Below are 18324 nucleotides of genomic sequence, written 5' to 3' on the forward strand. Positions count from 1 at the left end.
TTAAGCTCCCAAAACACTGTCCCAACAAATAGTCCTGGAGTCAAGCACTGAGTGAAGATCCCTCCGCATTGTCCCATCATACACTCTGGGTCTCAGATACAGAGAGAATTCCCTCTACCCTGTCCCATCGCACACTCCCAGAGTCGGACTTTGAGAAAATCTCCCTCCAGACAGACCCATCATAAAATTCCTGTGTCAGACACAGAGAGTGGCAGCCTCTATGACATAGGAAGGGAAAGCAAAGAGGTCCTGAAAAGAAAATGTTTAAATCCAAGTCGAAAACTGAGAAGCAGGACCTCCCAGTTGGTAATTTCTGGATTGGTGTCTATGCCACGGACTTGTGCAGAACTCTGTGAATGTTAATTTGCATGTGGAGTCAGTGGTGAGGAAGGTTCTAGAATGCAAGAGCAGGGATGCAATGTTGAGGCTTCACAAGGCACCTGAGAGGTCTCACCTTGAGGATTGTGTACAGTTTTCGGCTCCTCATCTTAGTAGAGATAAGCTTGTGTTGGAGAAGTTCAAGAGGAGGTTCATTAGGATAATTCCAGGAATGAAAGGTTTATCATACCAGGAACTTTTCATTGCTCTGGGTCTGCACTCGCTGGAATTTAGAACGAAGAGGAGGATCTCATTGAAACCATTCGAATGGTGAAAGGCTGAGGCAGAGTAGATGTGGAAAGGATGTTCTCCATGTTGGAAGAGTCAAGGACAAGACGACACACCCTCAGGTTAGAGAGGCGTCCCTTCAAAACAGAGATGCGAAACCAAAGGGCGGTGAATTTGTGGAATTGCATATGTAACCCCCTGGGTCGCCTCAGGCTCGCTCAGCTCGTTCTCGTCTAGGGGGAGCAGCCTTCGGCCCCGCCAAACTGGGTAATCAGCTGGTGTGGATGCTGTGTGATGTCCCCGCCTCGCCATAAACAGACAGTACACCATATGCGATTAAATGAGTACAATTTATAAAGGTTACTATAACTAAGTGATTAATAACGATACAGTATATATGAAGGAAAAACAATAAAGAAAAGGCGCCAAACTTATCAAAGTCCAAACCACTTCGTGCACAACCGTTGGAGCTCAATTACTGAAGTCTTCTGGCCACCATTCGATGCCCTCCGAACTCCTCGACTCGCAGCTCAGGACCACCCGAAGTGGTCAACCAAACACATCTATCGTCGTCTCCTCTCCTCAGGGTACCTCCTGACCTCGGACCCCCCCCCCTTGGGGTCCGTTCCTCGCCCAGTTTACAGCATCGCGTCCTCTCTCTCTCACCCCCTCGCGCCGATCTGCCCAAAAGCCTGCCAACAATAGCTTACAGACTCAGAAGAAAAAACAACATTAATCCCAATTGGTTTACAAAGGAATACTATTCTCGTTATCAGTAAATTTTAACCCAAACAAGCTTCTAGCACTCTCTCGCAACAAAGAAGTATTCCTACTTTTAACAAAACAAAGATGCCATTTTGATTACATACACAGTAACAAAGAAAAAGAAGAAATCCCCTTTACACTTATACTGCTGTGGAGGCCAGATCGTTGGGTGTTTTTAAGGCAACGATTTATTGGTTCTTAATTGGAGATGGCATCAAAGGTTACAGGGAGAAGGCCGCGCAATGGGGTTGAGGAGGAGGAAAAAATGATGTGCGACGATTGCAAGGCTGATCCTTCTCGATGGGCCAAATGGCCTAATTCTGCTACTATGTCTTAAGTTCAAATGGTCCGTGGAAACGGAGAGAAGGTTAGACTGATCCATGGAGCAATCGCTGGTGGTGGGGTGGGGGGGGGGATCCCCGACACTGCTGGGGTTGGCTGTACTGTTGAGCTCGAGGATTCTCTGGTCCTGATGTCAAACAGGTGAAAGCGCGGTAATGCGACGTTGGGCTGTGAGGGGGAGCTCCTCGGTGGAGAGTGGGGAGTCGTTGTATGGTCTCAATTTCCCTCGGTAGATTTCTTTAACGATTTATGGAATAACCCAAACCCAAACCACATGCAAAATATAATACAATTTATATTTTACTGTGATTCACTCTGTTCCAGCAGCCTCTCTTCACAAACGGAGAGCATATTCTAATTGCACAGCCCCCTGTTAGTACCCGAAGTAATTCCTCTGTCCCGTCATATCTTCACAGACCGTCGGTCCCCAAATTAATTCTATTGCCTCGTGTTCTCCCTACAGCCCCATATCAGTTCCCAAACTAATCCCACTACCCTGCTCATTTCCCCTGTCCGTGTCAGACCTTAAACTAATCACACAGTCGCAGTCTCTCGCAACAGCCAGGGTCGGTGCCCGAGCTAATCACACTGTCTCACTCTCTCCCCACAGCCCGTGTCAGTCCCCGAACTAATCACACTGTCCCACTCTCTTCCCACAGTCCTGTGTCAGTCAGAAATAGAAATATAGTCAGCAGCAACTCTCTGAATGCGCCATTCTAAAGATGCTGTGCAGGATATGGTTCAGCTGCAACAGATCAGATGCCCCCGAGCCCACATCCCATTCTTCCGATGCTATGTGGGATACGGTCTGTTTGGAAGTGGAAAGCAGGAATTCACAGTGTTGCGGGCTCAGTCTCTACACTCCGGCTGAGGGACAATTACGAAATGGAATGGCGGTGGATTGGTGATCTTCGACAAATTAGAGCGATGCGCGGTGAGCAGTCGATCGCTCCTGTAAACAACACCATTTCCATTATTAGAGGTGAAATAGCTGAAGGGATTGTTTGTAGCCGTGACAAAGTGGAGTCAAATGATACAAAACACAATTTATCATTTACTGACTTATGTTAAAACAGACCTACGTGTCGAAAATAGACTGGACCGTCATTTAAATAAGCTGCCACGTTGTTATAAGGTCGAAGTGTCTGCACTGATAGAGACTCGGACCTAGAAAAGCAGAGACCAGCATCACTTCAGAAAGCCTAGCGAGGTGAAATTATGAAACAGTGACGATATCGGCACCAACTTAATTCACAACAGAAGAAGAAAACATTGCGATCGAAGTATGGAAAATGTAAAACCATTTGATGCCTGAATCCTCCATTCCGGAAACACGTTTCAGCCGACGGTAACATCTGTGCTCAGTAACAGTGCGGATACCGCAGCAGAGTAACGACGGTACCATACATAAAGTGACCCGCTCCGGCATCTTACCGGGGACACCAACCGCTACAAGTGTGGGATAGAAAATGGCCGCGATGTAGTAAATCGCCGGATATCCCATATTCCGTCAGAAGCAGCGTTCAGTTGTACGGAGCGTTTCAGCTGCTCGGATGGACTGGTGATCGGTTTAGCAGACTTTTATTGAGGTGAGAGCAATTCCACTGAGGCAATTAGCGTGGTTATCACGTCAGGGACATTAGTGACAACCAACTGCACAAACACTTACGTTAACCTATTTTTACTCACTGATCCCGTGTCATGAATTTCTCTCCTCAAGGGATATTGCAATCTATTTACTGTAAAACAAAATATGATGTGAATTTTCCATGAAACCTGAATTCAGCTATTTAAATAGAATATTTTTATATCATTGTTGCTTTAAAACAGACATTCATCTTGGAATCGATTTATTTTGTAACGTTTGTCGGAGCACATTCGCTTCTGAAATTGAGTGAAGGAGATCGTTCTGGCGGGTGAAATGGAGAACACTTCTTTATTAAAGGGAAACATTCGTTCATTCTTTTCTTTTGTTTGTTCCAGTCATTCCGGGCGGTGCGAGTGATGCAATAAACAATGACAGCTGGCATGTATTAGAATACCTCTGCACTTATATTCCTCCACAAACAATTTAAAAGATCCATAGCGATAGTCCAGAGACCTGTGATCTAAAAGGGAGCGTGTCTTCGGGAAATCAGCGAGGGCTGTGGATAGTTTGAAGAACAATATTTTCCAGCGCACACATGGGCCGTTTGGCAGGAACCTGATCTCTGCCAGTGAATGACCTGATCACCCCACACCCGTGACGTGCGATGCAGTCTATTTAACTTTAAAGGTACTCTCAAATCTGCCACAATTCTACCACTATTTCTCCATCCATTCTCAGTTTGAACAAATATAGTAAGGAAAATCTATGCACAATCTGCAGGTTCTCAGTCTACTGTATTATTTGCCACGAATTTGGGTTAGTTTTCTCCTGATTTACTTTCAGATATATTGCCTTTCGAGCGTCACTATAAGTCTGTGTAGAACACCGGATGTGTTCAAGCTCACCTGTCAATCACACTTCCTTCTGCTCCTGCAGTTCACCACTCCGTGCCGATTGTGGTTCTCGTACCGATGAGCGGACCTCGGCTTGTTGGAGAAAGTCTCATCACTCTTGTTTCCATTGTGGAACTCGTACTAATATGCGACCCTCAGTTGACTCGAGAAAGTATCACCTCTGCCTTCAAATTCATCCTTCCAAAGTGAATCACTTCGTACATTTCCGGTTTGAACTCCGTCTGTAACTTCTTAGCGCTGCTCTGCGTCCTGTCACCTTCCTGTTGGTCATCTGTGACACACTTCTATACTCTCCGTAATTGCACCAACCTTCAATTCTCTGAAAATACAATAAACTACCCTTCCACCTCCTCATACAAAGCATTCATAAAAGCACAACAATCCGGAGGTTTCAGAACTGATCTCTGCAGCACTCCACTGTTACTGGACATCCAGGGATATTTTTTTCCATCCACAACTATCCTTTGCCTTCTGCAAGTTAACACAGGGTCCTTCGAGGGAGCATATCCTGAAACGGCTTTTCCTGCCGATTTTTCTGAGTTCTCACTGGGCACAAATCAAACAATTCTTGTAATAATGTACATCTCCGCTCAGATTTGGACACCAGCACAGATTCTTCAACTGTTCCACAGTTCTATCTGCTCCTTGATGCCCACAAATGTCACGGTGTGAATGCATCATCTGGTTTCTTTCACAATTCCGCTCCTCAAATTTACCACTATCAAGGATAATCCAAATCCGTGCTTGTATCCATCGATATTTCCCATAATCATCAGAATTCTCTCCTGTTTGTACCTTTTCTAACTCCTGATCCTGTTGCTGTGTCATGACTAAGTCTATGTGTGTACAGTATATGTACATTATATGTACAGGCTGGTTTTTCTGTCATTCCTAATTCTATATCTGGATTCCATTTCACCACCCAACTTGACTCTAGTTTGGCTAACTCACCAGCACGCCTGCTCCCTTCCACGGATGTCTTTAATTGATCCTCCATCTTTTTAATCCATCAGTGTTTTCTTTTGCCTTCACAAATATTTACTTCAACAAGGGAGCCGATGACAAAGTTTTGCCTTCTATTGGGATATAACCTCTAGATTCCCATAACGGTAAATATTCAGTCAAAGCACATGAGCATCTAGTGAATGAAGGGAGATGGGTCGGGTACAGTCATCCCAGTTTAGTCTCATTCGGTATCGTGTTCAGCGTAGGAGTAGTGAGTCACAGGGCTTGTTCCCGTTCTCAACTGTTGCCTGAACTCAACATGTCCGAGTGATGTGTTCACATTGTAATGTCAATCCATTCACCATCTGCTGTCCATTCACCCCCATTCATCTTGGTCTTCTGCACTGACGGGTGTAATATAGGACACGATGTCTTGCATCACCGGAACAAGCTCTCCCGCCAGCCATGTCCCTGACGAGCGGGACGTTCCCGGCTGTGCAGTGACGTAGCACTGACAGCAATTTCTCAGAGTTCATCAGTCAACCGCCTGCTGCAATGTGGACCTTTAGATGATTCCAAATGTCAAACTTGAGCTTCCCTCGCAATCCGACTCACAAACTCTCTCAGCTTCTCTGTACCTCACTGAATATCATTACTATGGGTGATTTTTGTAACAGTGACGTCCATCATGAACATTGCCCACTAACAGGACGCGCCCTTTACACAGTTTCACCATCGGGAAGGAGATACAGAAGCCTGAAAGCTCAGGATCCGCGATTCAGGAACAGCTTTTTTCCCCGCCGCCACCTGTATCTCAGTTTTGTTTTCTCTATGTTTATTTACCCTGTATTTCATTGTACTGCTACCGTAAAGTTAACAAATTTCACGACATACGCCTATGATATTAAATCTGGTTCTGCTTCTGACTCAGATGCAGAAGGGATGTGTTAAGATTGAATTTAAATTAGTTGAAAGGCTATCAAAACTTCGTGAGACGAAGGGCTGTACCGTGTTGTAATAGTCTATGTTCTGTGCTCTATCTAGTGTACCGTCTCTTACTAGTTAAGTCCAGTCGATTAGTTATTTAAAGCTACGACGTCTTCCTTTTCCAGACATCTCTCAATGCGTCTGATAATATTGCAGGAGCATTTAACAGCCATAGGCCATATACGTCAGTACCGGCCGCTGGATGTTATTAATTGTTTTGCTTGGAAGGGACACGTCAAGTATTACTTAATGAGGAATTGTCCTCCGTGTTCAGGCTACGCTGGTCATGGGGTATGAAGGGAAGTATCTGGACAAACAGGAACATTAGCGATAGTCAGGATGGGCCAGTGCGTAGGAGGTCATGTCTAACCAATCTCACAGAGCTTTACGAGGTAGTTACCAGGAATGGTGGGGAAGGCAAGGCAGTCGATGCCGTCTACAGGGACTTCAGCCAGGAATTTTTCAAGGTTCTCTATGGGAGGATGCTCGAGAAGGTTCAGTCGCTTGGCTTTCACGATGAGGTAGTGAATTGGATTAACCATTGTCTATGTTGGGGAAGCTAGATTGTGGTAATGGATGGCTGTCTCTCTGACTGGGGACCTGAGACAAGAGGCGTGCTGCAGGATTCATGGCTGTGTCCGTAGCTGTTTCCCATCAACTATCTGGATAATGATGTCGCTAACTGGATAGCAAATTTGCCGATGACAACAACATTACGGGTGCAGTCGACAGCGAGGAAGACTAACGGTGCATTAAGCGGGATCTGGATCAACTTGAACAACGGGCTGAAAAATGTCAGATGGGATTTAACGCAGACAGATGTTAGATGTTGCCCTTTGGGAGGACCAGCCAGGGTTGGTCTGACACAATGAGAAATAAGGCACTGAGGAGAACGATAGAACAAACGAATCTGGGAATGCAGGTCCATAATTCAATGAAAGTTGCGGCACAGTTAGACAGGGTCGTAAGAACAGCTTTCCGCACTTTGGCCTTCATAGACCAAAGTACTGAGTACAGGAGTTGGGATGTTATGTCGATGCTGTTTAAAAAATATTAATGAGGCCTAATTTGGAATATTGTTGCGTTTTTGCTCAACTACCAACAGGGCAGATATAAATAAGTTTGAACAAATACAGAATACGGCTGTCCGCTGTCTTCCAGCCAGAATTCACTGTAACTACTATATTATCTGCCTTCTTTTAGGAAGCCAATTCTGAATCAACGCAACCAGGTTTCCCTGGATCCCATGCCTCTGACTTTCTGAATGAGTCAACTATGGGGAACTGATCAAACGCCTGACCAGAATTAATGCACCCACATCGACTGTCCTGGTTCATCTGTTGGTTTTGCTTTCATTTTTTAAAAATTCTATTTCCATTTTTTTCAAATAATTCAATCTGACTCATAAAGGACAGCATGCCATGTTGTATGTATCGTTCTTTCTTCCTCTTGACGTGTTGTTCCAACCTTCTTATCTCCCAGGGTTACTTTACGCTATCATCCTTTCCCTGCGTCAGTGAGACAAGCCTATACCGTACCCTATGTTAGTGCTCCCTAAACAATCCCCACATAGTTGTTGCACATTTTCCTGAGTATATAATTCCCCAATTTACATTCCCAAGTTCCTGCCAGTTGGCACCATAATTCGCTGACCCCCAATTAAATAGATCCCGTGCTCCCAGGTCCGAAAGCAGTGCAAGGTGAATGGAGGGGAGTTCTCCCTGTCGACCTGAAATGCTGAACCGCGGAGAGATTTGTCAACTGACCCGTTTCCTTTTCTAAGGATCCGGTATGTTCGCAAGTCCACCTATCTTCATATAGTGACATGAATCCTCCCTGGACACAACTGAAAAATTAAGCCATACCGAAACCTTTTACCCTGGGGAGGAACCAAAAATATTCGGAAGTTTCAGTTACCCGTGCCAATAACATGTTCATGTTCCGTTCCCGATCGGTTCCTCACTGCTCCCTTTGAAGGTTTTTTTTTTGATAGAGGAGCGGCTGTATAGGATACTCCAAATGACGTGATTATGTATTTATGTTCATCTCACAGTCTATTAACAAACGAACGCTCCACGTTGTCCTCACTTTCTGCAGCTGCGATACTATCCCTGGTTTCCCATCGCACTCCCTTTGCACCCTGTTACCTGACCCTGTCCATTTTCAAACATCTAAAACACGGAAATTCCTGAAGCCATCCCTGCCCTTGTGACAGTCGAGTATCTTGATAGTTTGGAACATACTTTAACCATTGTAACAATCATGCCAGCAGCACTGAGCGTTTGTATTGCTACCTGCCTGAACTGTATGAAGTCAGCAATCTTCCGCCAATTCGGGAATTTCTGGATGAACAGGTATATGATTGTTTGAATTTATGACATATTTGCCAAACCTGTTCACTGTAAAACGGCTTTATTTGAAAACTCCGCTGAATTGTAATTGGACATGGGCGTTATCTACACAGATGCCCATTTAATGTAAACACATACTTCATTCCATTCCTCAGCTCTTCTCTGAATTTCCTCTGTGTCAGTGTATAGATACAAGTGTTGGTGCACATGCTGAGAATTTGCAATATGAACCCAAATTGCTGTAGGATGTATACCGGGGAACTCAAATATCTGTCCTCGTAAAAATAGTTTTGCACTTGCCATTTCAGGGAATGGACTACAGAGGGCATCCAAAATAATATGAAATTAGTTGATATAGAAAACAGCAAAATCATCGATTTTCTGCGTTTTTCCACCTCGGCATCTTTCTGATTGTCGCTGTTGTGCCGAAGCTTTCTGCGGACTCTATTTGCCACAACGATATGTCTTACGGTTAACCCGTTAAACACCAGGATTAAGCCGATTGGTATCAATGGTGTTAAAATACGGTCCAGTAATTCGTATCCTCTCCACACGGGTGAAGTGGCGTATTCATATGTGCGGGTGCACCGCCACGGCGTGTTGTCAATGATGACGTAAGGTTCAAGGGCAAAGTAAACCGGGGCACATCTCCCACAGCTCACTATAACCACGGTCACGATAACCACTGTTGCTGTTCTCTCGGTGCAGTATCGCTCCCGCAGCCTTCGGCAACATATTGCGATGAAGCGATCGAAGGTAAAACCGACCGTGAACCAAACAGAACAGTCCCTCGTTACCATCACGAATACAAGTGTCAGAGCGCATACAGGAGTGATGAGCAGGGATCCGGAATACATGTAGATATTGTTGGTCTGATCCACTAAAGCAAAAACGATAAGAACCATCAGATCCGCTGTTGCCATTCCAACCAGGTAACGGGTGATGCATTTGGAGAGTCCGCATTTTCCCTGATATAGGATCGTAATCGCCGTCAAATTAACTGCAGGAAATTGGAAAATAATAGAAATGTAATCAGAATAAATGTAGAATTGTAGCACCCATCACATCCGCTGCTGTCAATTCCAAACAGGTAATGGGTGATACATTCTATTGGCGACCTTCCGACAGTTTATAGCGAGGCATCCGAATTCTATGACTCACGTACGGGAGAACAGTCGATCGCTCCTGTAAACAACTCTATTTCCATTATTAAAGGTGAAAGAGCTGACAGGATTGTTTGCAGTAAAATTAACTTCTCTCAAATTATGGAAAATGAAATGAAATGAAAATAAAACAATCAGATGCCAGAATCCTCCATTCCGGAAACACGTTTCAGCCGATGGTAGCATCTGTGCTCAGTAACAGTGCGGATACCGCAGCAGAGTAACGACAGCACCATACATAAAGTAATCAGCTCCGGCATCTTACCGGGGACATCAACCGCTACAAGTGTCGGATAGAAAATGGCCGCGATGTGGTAAATCGCTGCATATCCCATATTCCGTTAGGAGCAGCGTTCAGTTTTGCGGGACGTTTCAGCTGCTCAAATGGAATGGTTTTCAGTTTAAACAGACTTTTATTGAGGAGAGAGCAATTCCACTGAGGCAATTAGTAATATTAGTGAAAACCAACTGCGCAAACATGTAAGTTAAACTATTTTTATTCACTGTTCCTGTGTAATGAATTTGATTCCTAGAGGGATATTGCAATCTGTTTACCTTAAAACAAAATATGATGTTCATTTTTTCCACGCTATTTTCCTTCATACCTTGTTTCAGCTATATCTGTGTTACTTTTAAAGTTGGCATTCAACTTGAAGTCGGTTTATTTTGTAATATTTGCCCGTGCACATTCGCTTCAGAAATTGAGGGAAGGAGTTTGTTCTGGCAGGGGAAATGGAGAACACCTCTTTATTAAAGGGGAACATTAATTCATCTTTCCTTTCATTCGTTCCATTCATTCCTGGTGGTTTGAGTGATGGAAATCACAGTGCCAGCTGAGATGTGTTACAATAAAATATACTGCACTTATCTTCCTCAAAACACCTTGAAAGATCCACAGAGATATTCCAGAGACCTGTGATCGAAAGGGAACGTGACTTTGAGAAATTAGCAAGGGCTGTGGATAGTTTGAAGAACAATGTTTTCCAGCGCACACATGAGCCGTTTGGCAGGAACCGGAACTCTGCCAGTGAATGACTTGACCTCCCCATTCCCGTGTCGGACCATGCAGTCTATTTAACTTTAAAGATATTCACAAACTTGGGAGAATTCCACCACTATTTCTCCATCAATTCTCTGTCTGAACAAAAGCAGCAAGTAAAATCCCCGGATTCTCAGGCTGTTCTATTATTTGCCACGAAGTTGTATATTCCCCCCCCCCCCCCCCCCCCCGATTTACTGTCAGGTATATTGCCTTTGGAGCGTCACTATGATTATGTGCAGAACAGAGGAAGTGTTCAAACTCACCTGTCAATCACACTTCCTTCTGCTCCTGCAGCGCACCTCTCCGTGCCGATTGTGGTACTCGTTCCGTTGTGCGGGCATCGACTTATTGGAGAATGTCTCACTACTCTGTTTCCATTGTAGAACTCGGATTAAAGTGCGGCCCTCGGTTGAATCGAGAAAGCATCACGTCTTTGCCATTAAATTCATCCTTTCAAAGTGAATCACTCCGTAACAGTCCAGGTGAACTTCATCGTTAACTTCTCAGCGCTGCTCTGCGTCCTGTTACTGTCCTGTTGTAAACTCTGACTATCTTCTATACTATCCATAATTCTACCAACTTCCACATCATTGCAAATACAATAACTCACCGTTCCACTTCCTTGGTCACATAATTTTTAAAGCACCCTTTTACCTCCTCGTCCTAGTCGTTCATAAAGACATAAAAATCCGGGGGTCTCCGATCTGATTTCTGCAGGACTCCACTGGTCACCGACATCCGGGGAGAAAACGCTCCATCCACAACTATCATCTGCTTCTGTGGGCGTCATTTCTGAATACAACAGCCAACTATCCCTGGATACCAAACCTTCTGACCTTATGAGTGGTCCTACCATGGCTAAACAAAGCCTTATTAAAATGCATTTATACCAGATCCATTAACCCCCACTTTATTTGCAGAAGACCACGTAATAAACACGTTCTCCCATCTGTTTCTCTCTTCTATTTTCCCGGCTTTGACTCGGCCGAGTGCAAACATGTGAACAATCCTTTTCCTCAGGGCACAAACCTGAATTAGTTGCCCAACTCACTGAGTGGACAACTGCTCTTCATCCGCATTACCGTCGATTGCCTGAAACGTGAATCTAAGAGTATGATCTCATCTCGGTCCAGAGCATCCCTTTGACAAGATGCTGTCTAGAACTGAGCTACTAGATGACATTGACTATCTCCAAGGGGTTTGAATTGGTTAATATGATACGAGTCCAACTTGTTTGGAACAGTCTGAATTCAATATACTGATGGACCGGTTCTGTCAGCGATATCACATGTCCCTACAAATCGCGAAGCTCTAAAGGGGCTTGGCTGATGGAAAGACATTATAACCTTCTGTCCGATTTCCAACTCCCGCAGTTCTGTTCGCACCTTGAAATAAGCTTTGCTCTGCTGTTTCTTCCGTCTCCTCTTATGGGCGGCGACATAATAGACCTACTTAATAGAGTCAATTAATTGCTGTTTGCAATTGTCCTTTCCAAATGCCACCAAACTCGGTTGACGGTAAATCCAGCCCAAACAAGGATTCAAACCATTTTATTTTCGCGACCATTGGCATTAAAGTCCCGTTGATCCGTTCAGCAATTGTACTCTGTTGTGGTTGATAAGTGATACTAATCTGTGTTTTACCCCAGACAGTTTCATCATCTTTTGTATCACCTGTGCGGTGTACCGGGGTCCATGATCTGATTCCAGAGTCTTTGGCAATGCCCAGCGGGTAAAAGCTCTCTCCAAACAAAATCCTGGCTGCGACGTGAGCGTTTTTTTTCTAGTTGGGAAAGCCTCTATCCACTTGGTGAACGTATCCACCATCTTGAGGATATAGTTGAGTCCTCCAGGGCATGGAAGTGAAGATCCAACAGAATAATTCTACAAGTTAACACATGATCCTTCTACGGGACGAGTCTTAAAAGTGCTTCTAATACCGATTTATCTGGGTTATTACTGTTTACAAATCAATCAATTCTTACAATAATGTACATCTCCTCGCAGGTTCGGCCACCAACGCAGATTCTTCAACTGTTCCATAGTTCTATCTGCTCCTTGATGCCCACAAATGTCACGGTGCAAGTACATCATCTGGTTTCTTTCACAATGCCGCACCTCGAATTTACCAATATCAAGTGAATTCAAATCCGTGCCCGTATCCAACGATATTTCCAATAATCTTCAGAGTCCTCTCCTGTTTGTACCTTTGCTAACTCCTGGTCCTGTTGCTTTGTGATGACTAAGTCTATATTGGGTACAGTTTGCTGGTTTCTCTGTCATCCCTAACTCTATATCTGGATTCCCTTTCAGCACCCAACCTGATTCCAGTTATGAATAGCTCATCAGCCTTCCTGCTCCTTTCTGGGGATGTCTTTAAGTGAGCCTCCACCTTTTTAATCCACAGTGTTTTCTCTTGCCTTCTCAAATATTTACTTCATTAGGGAGTTGATGATAAAGGTTTGCCTTCTATTGGGATATAACCTCCAGATTCCCATAACGGTAGATATTCAGTCCAAAGCACATGAGCATCCAGTGAATGAAAGGAGATGGGTCATGTACTGACAACAGAGTTTAGTCTCATTCGGTATCTTGTTCAGCGCAGGAGTAGTGAGTCACAGGGCTTGTTCCTGTTATCTGCTGTTTCCATGATCCCAACATGTCCAGGTGATGTGTTCACATTGTAATATCAATCCATTCACCATCTGCTGTCCTTCACCTCAGTTCATCTTGTTCTTCTGTACTGACGGGTGTAATATAGGACACGGTGTTTTTCAACACCGGAACAAGCTCTCCCGCCAGCCATGTCCCCTGACGAGCGGGACGTTTCCGGCTGTGCAGTGACGCAGCAGTGACAGCAATTTCCCGGAGTTCATCAGTCAACCGCCTGCTGCAATGTGGACCTTTAGATGATCCCAAACGTCAGAGTTGGGCTACCCTCGAATTCCTACTCACAAACTCTCTCAGTGCTGCACAGGGCAATGTAGTTACTGTTTCGAATCGTAAGGGTTTAGAAACGAATCAGCAGCAATCGATTATACACTCAGTCAGGTTTCAAGGTCAAAACTTCTGTATTATTAGTATCTACTCATAATATAGTAGCTTAACGAGATAAACAGAAGTTAACAGTGTTACGTGTATTAGTGTGTAACTATCAAGCTTAAGAAGAGTTTTTAAAGTCTTAAGATTCAAACGGTTAATTAGTAAGGTCAGTAATCCACAGAATAACTGATGATTTGAGAGAGTTTTGTAATTCAGTGGAATGTAGTGAGAGATCGATTCACGTCGAATTCCACAGGTTCCACGCTGGTTAAACGAGATAGCAGTCACCAAAGATCATGTCTGTCGAGTCAAAGATCATGTCACAGGAATATCGTCTTCGAGGGGTTACCACACTACATACCCAGCCAAGGGTCAACACACAAGTCGTCCCACAGGATATCCAAAAAAAATCTCTCTTATGGATTCTGGGAAGTGACAGTCACTTTTCCGTTATGTACCGAGGATCAACCCAGCCTTGTGGCATAGGAGAGGTCCGAACCTCAGCTGCGACAAGCTGAAGCTACCGGCTTCCTTCCACAGTATCTGGTTTAGGCACAATAACATATGGCGAACTCCAGTCTGAGTTAGAAGGCCTAATGATACCATTTTTCAGCATATACTCAATTTCTTGTTCAACAAGTTTACATTTTTCCATGTCATGCGATAAGGAGGTTACGTTTTTATAATCTGTTTAGCAAGACCGACATCGACGTCAAGGCAAGCTATTGTCGTTCGTTTCGGGACATTGGGAAATAAATTCTTAAATGTCATAATTAACTGTTTCATCTCCAGTGACTACTACCCTGTAAATAGGCCAATTTCCTCGTCAATCGAATTCAAAGTACTCGAGTTCGTTAATTTAGCTGAAACAATGTTCGGTTTATGACAAGCCTCAGATGAGTCAATCAATTCGTTTCCAGGGTTGCCAGACTCATTGTTATATTCCACCCTGGTTACAGCTGCGCATTGTTGATCAAAATATGGTTTTACCATGTTTACGTTTACCAGCTGTGTTGGCTTCCGTCGGTCTTGCGTTTTGACTGAACAATTAACATCATTGATCCCAGCCGAAACTTCATAAGGGCCTGCAGTATCAAGCCTGCAGTGGGTTCGTTTAAAGCCGGTAAAAACATTAATACTTTGTCACACTTTTGGAATGATCTCATCCTGGCTTGTTTATCAAAGTATGTTTTCATCCTGTTCTGAGAGACTTTTAGGTTTTCGTTCGCGAGGCTACAGGCTTTGTGTAATCTATCTTTGAATTTCAAAACATAGTCCAGCAAATTGTTAAGCATTCCCTGATTCTTTTAACAGGGTCAAATGTCCTCGAACCCTAAGACCAAATACGGGCTCAAATTGACTAAAGCCTAGTGAATCCTGTACTGATTCTGTCACTGCGAATAAAAGTAAATGATCTCTCCCATCCCAATCCTTTTCATTTTGAACACAGTATGGCATAATCATTGTTTTGAGGGTAGAATGGAATCTTTCCAAAGTCCGTTGTGATTCCGGATGGTACGCAGGCGACATAATCTGCTTAGCTCCCAGTTCATAAACTACCTGCTGGAATAATCCGGACGTCAAATTGCTTCATTGATCAGACTGAAGTTCTTTAAGCAAACTAAATAAAGTAAAACAACAACTTTATAAGAAATTTCGACACAGTTTTGGCTTTTATATTTCTGAGAGGTATTGCCTCGGGAAATCTGGATGCTCTACACATGATGGTTCGCAAATATTGATGAGCAGCTTTAGTCTTTGGCAAAGGGCAAACACAATCCACAATAATCTTAGAAAAGGGTTCACCAATTACCGGAAAAGGTTGCAATGGGGCGACTGGGGGGACCTGACCAGTGTGGTAATTCCTGCAAAATATTGCGACATCTTTCCGCAAACTGGGCCAGAAGAATTATTTCGAAACTGTTCACAGTTTTATTCACACCTAGATGGGCACCCAAGGGCCCGCTACGGGCTAAATTTAAAACCTCATTCCTATAGATATTGGGAACTACAACTTAGTGAATAATTGTCCACTTACCACCTGCAGAAATGGCAGGTGATCTCCACTTCCTCATTAACACTTCAGCCTTGAAATATTATCTTTCTGGCATCTTCCTAATATCATCATTTGTGAGAGTTTTTTTTCTTTTAGAGCTTCAATCTCAGGATCTCTCTTCTGTTCTGATATAAACTCCTTCCTAGACAGAGACAAATCTTTAACGTCAGATTTAATACCTGGATCCTGGTGACACAATGAAGGCAGAAAAGTCCCTGACAAGTCATCAAAACCTGAGTCCAGATTTTGGCTATCAGGGGTAGCAGAGTCATGCTGCACTGATCTGTCTGCACTGACCGACATCTTAGTCATACCTCGAGTTAATGCGTAGGAGGGATAAATGTCAGAATCCAACTTCGAATCATCAATGATTGGCTTAGCTGTCAGCTGCACTGCAAGAAAATCTTCACCATCTGCTAGGTCGTTCTCTAACAACAAAGAAACACCATCCACCGGTAAGCTGAGTCGTAGTCTTATTATTAACAGGTCCTTAAACTAACACTGGCAGCAGAATTACTTTGTGCAGGAAAAACGCCGACCCCGATTACTTTAATCAGGTTTACCTCACCAGTGGCAGTCTCATCACTAAACTTTAGAACACTGACTAATATAAATGACTGAGAAAACCCAGTGTTTCGAATAATTTTCACTGGTACTGGGGTGTCACTTCATTCACTGACACAAACATATCTGACATAAAATGATTGAGTCCCTTCATAGCTCTGTCAGACCTCTCACTCCCCGATATTGTTTCTTCAAAATGTTCAGAACCCCATGGGTGTCTAGGTTTTTCAACACGTTAACATAAACATCTCGAACTGCCTCATTTTCCTTCTTTTTCTTCAAAAGGAAACATTTAGCCATAACATGACCAGCTCTACTACAATAGTGACAAGTAAGACCAGAATATTTCTCCTTCAATTCCTTTTCTTCATCCTTACTTTTGTCTCAGACCTAAACTTAATATTTGGTTTACCCTGACTGTCCATGCTGCTCTTTTGAAAGGTCTTACTCGAGGTAAACTTAAATTTGTGCGTTAAGGCAAACTCACAGCTAACTTAGCAGACTCATGCAACGTGGCAGCGTCCTTCTCATCCAGATATCTCTTTATGGCATTAGGGACGCACCTTCCAAATATTTCAATTAGAACCAACGCTTTCAAGTTGTTAACATTATCATTCTGACTTTTAGATGTACACCATCGCTCGAAACATGCACACTTTTTCATAAGCAAATTCCACAGAATTCTGATTCACAGTGTTAGTTCATCTTTCTGAATCTTTGTCTATGAGCTTCTGGAACCAGGTTCATGGGTTTTTAAGAAAAACCTGTTTCGCTGTCTCATAATTAGCTGCCTCTTCAATTGATAGGGCCGAATAAGCCTGCTGAGCCTCACCCTTCATTACACTCTGTAAACGGAGTGTCCAGCATTCGTCCGGCCACTGTAGAGCCTTAGCCACCTTCTAAAAATGCTGAAAGGACTTATCAACCTCAGCCTCCATCAAATGGAGGAACAAGTTTAACTTTCTGACTAGCCACAAACTGTATAACTATCTCCGTAGAGTCAGGAGTTTGCCTCCCGAGACTAACCCTCTCTCTCTCTATCTCAAACTGCCTTTGCTTGTCTCTTTCTCTTTCCTCCGCCTCTATTTCAAATCTATCTAACTTCATTTGTTCCAGTGGTAACAGGGTCTCAAGTTAACTTTCAGGAAACCTCTCTAAAACATCTCCCTCCTTGTGTATGTAGTGCTCAGCTATTATCCTCTGAATCAGTACCTTTTTTCATGGACCGTTTTACGTCAGTAAGTTTCAGCTCCTTAGCAATGGCCAACAATTCATCCTTTTCGGCTTCTCTAATGCCTCAGGGTCTGGCCTTGCCAGAAATTCCCCTACATCCATTGCTGCTGGTTGCCACACACAATTAAATCAAATGAAATTGGGATCCCTTTATGAATGAAATCTCTTTATTCTGTCAAATAGATATTTGGTCTTTCAGTAACCTCCACATTTCATCACATCGTGGACGAGCCCCCAATATTTGTTACGAATTGTAACGGTTTACAGGAGAATCAGCGGCAATAGATTATACACTCAGTTAGGTTTCAATGTTCAAAATGTTATCCTTATTAGTATCTACTCATAATATAGTAACTGAACGAGATATACAAAAGTTAACAGTGGTATGTGTATATGTGTAATTATCAAGCTTTAGAATCGTTATTAAAGTCTTAAGATTCAAACGGTATATTAGTAAATTTCAGTAATCCACAGATTAACTAATGATAGGAGAGAGATTTTATTATGCAGAGTGGAATGTAGAGAGAGGTTGATTTGCGTCAAATTCCATAGGTTCCACGCTGGTAACGAGATAACAGTCACTAAAGGTCATGCTCGTCGAGTCGCCCCGAATCCACATACGAATTATCACCAAAAGCAACCTGTCACTGGAATATCGTCTTCCAGGGGCTGCCACACAACATACCCAGGCAAGGGTGAACACACAAGTGGCCCCACGGGATATTCG

General features: G+C 43.5%; 1 long non-coding RNA gene across 2 annotated transcripts in view; it reads right to left on the minus strand.

Moving 5' to 3' along the window:
- The window catches only part of LOC140720303 (uncharacterized), a 1203583-nt gene that overhangs the window by 702491 nt on the left and 482768 nt on the right, over positions 1 to 18324 (minus strand). The window lies entirely within an intron of this gene.

The sequence above is a fragment of the Hemitrygon akajei genome, unplaced genomic scaffold (assembly GCF_048418815.1).
Source record: "Hemitrygon akajei unplaced genomic scaffold, sHemAka1.3 Scf000041, whole genome shotgun sequence".
Taxonomy (NCBI): Eukaryota; Metazoa; Chordata; class Chondrichthyes; order Myliobatiformes; family Dasyatidae; genus Hemitrygon; species Hemitrygon akajei.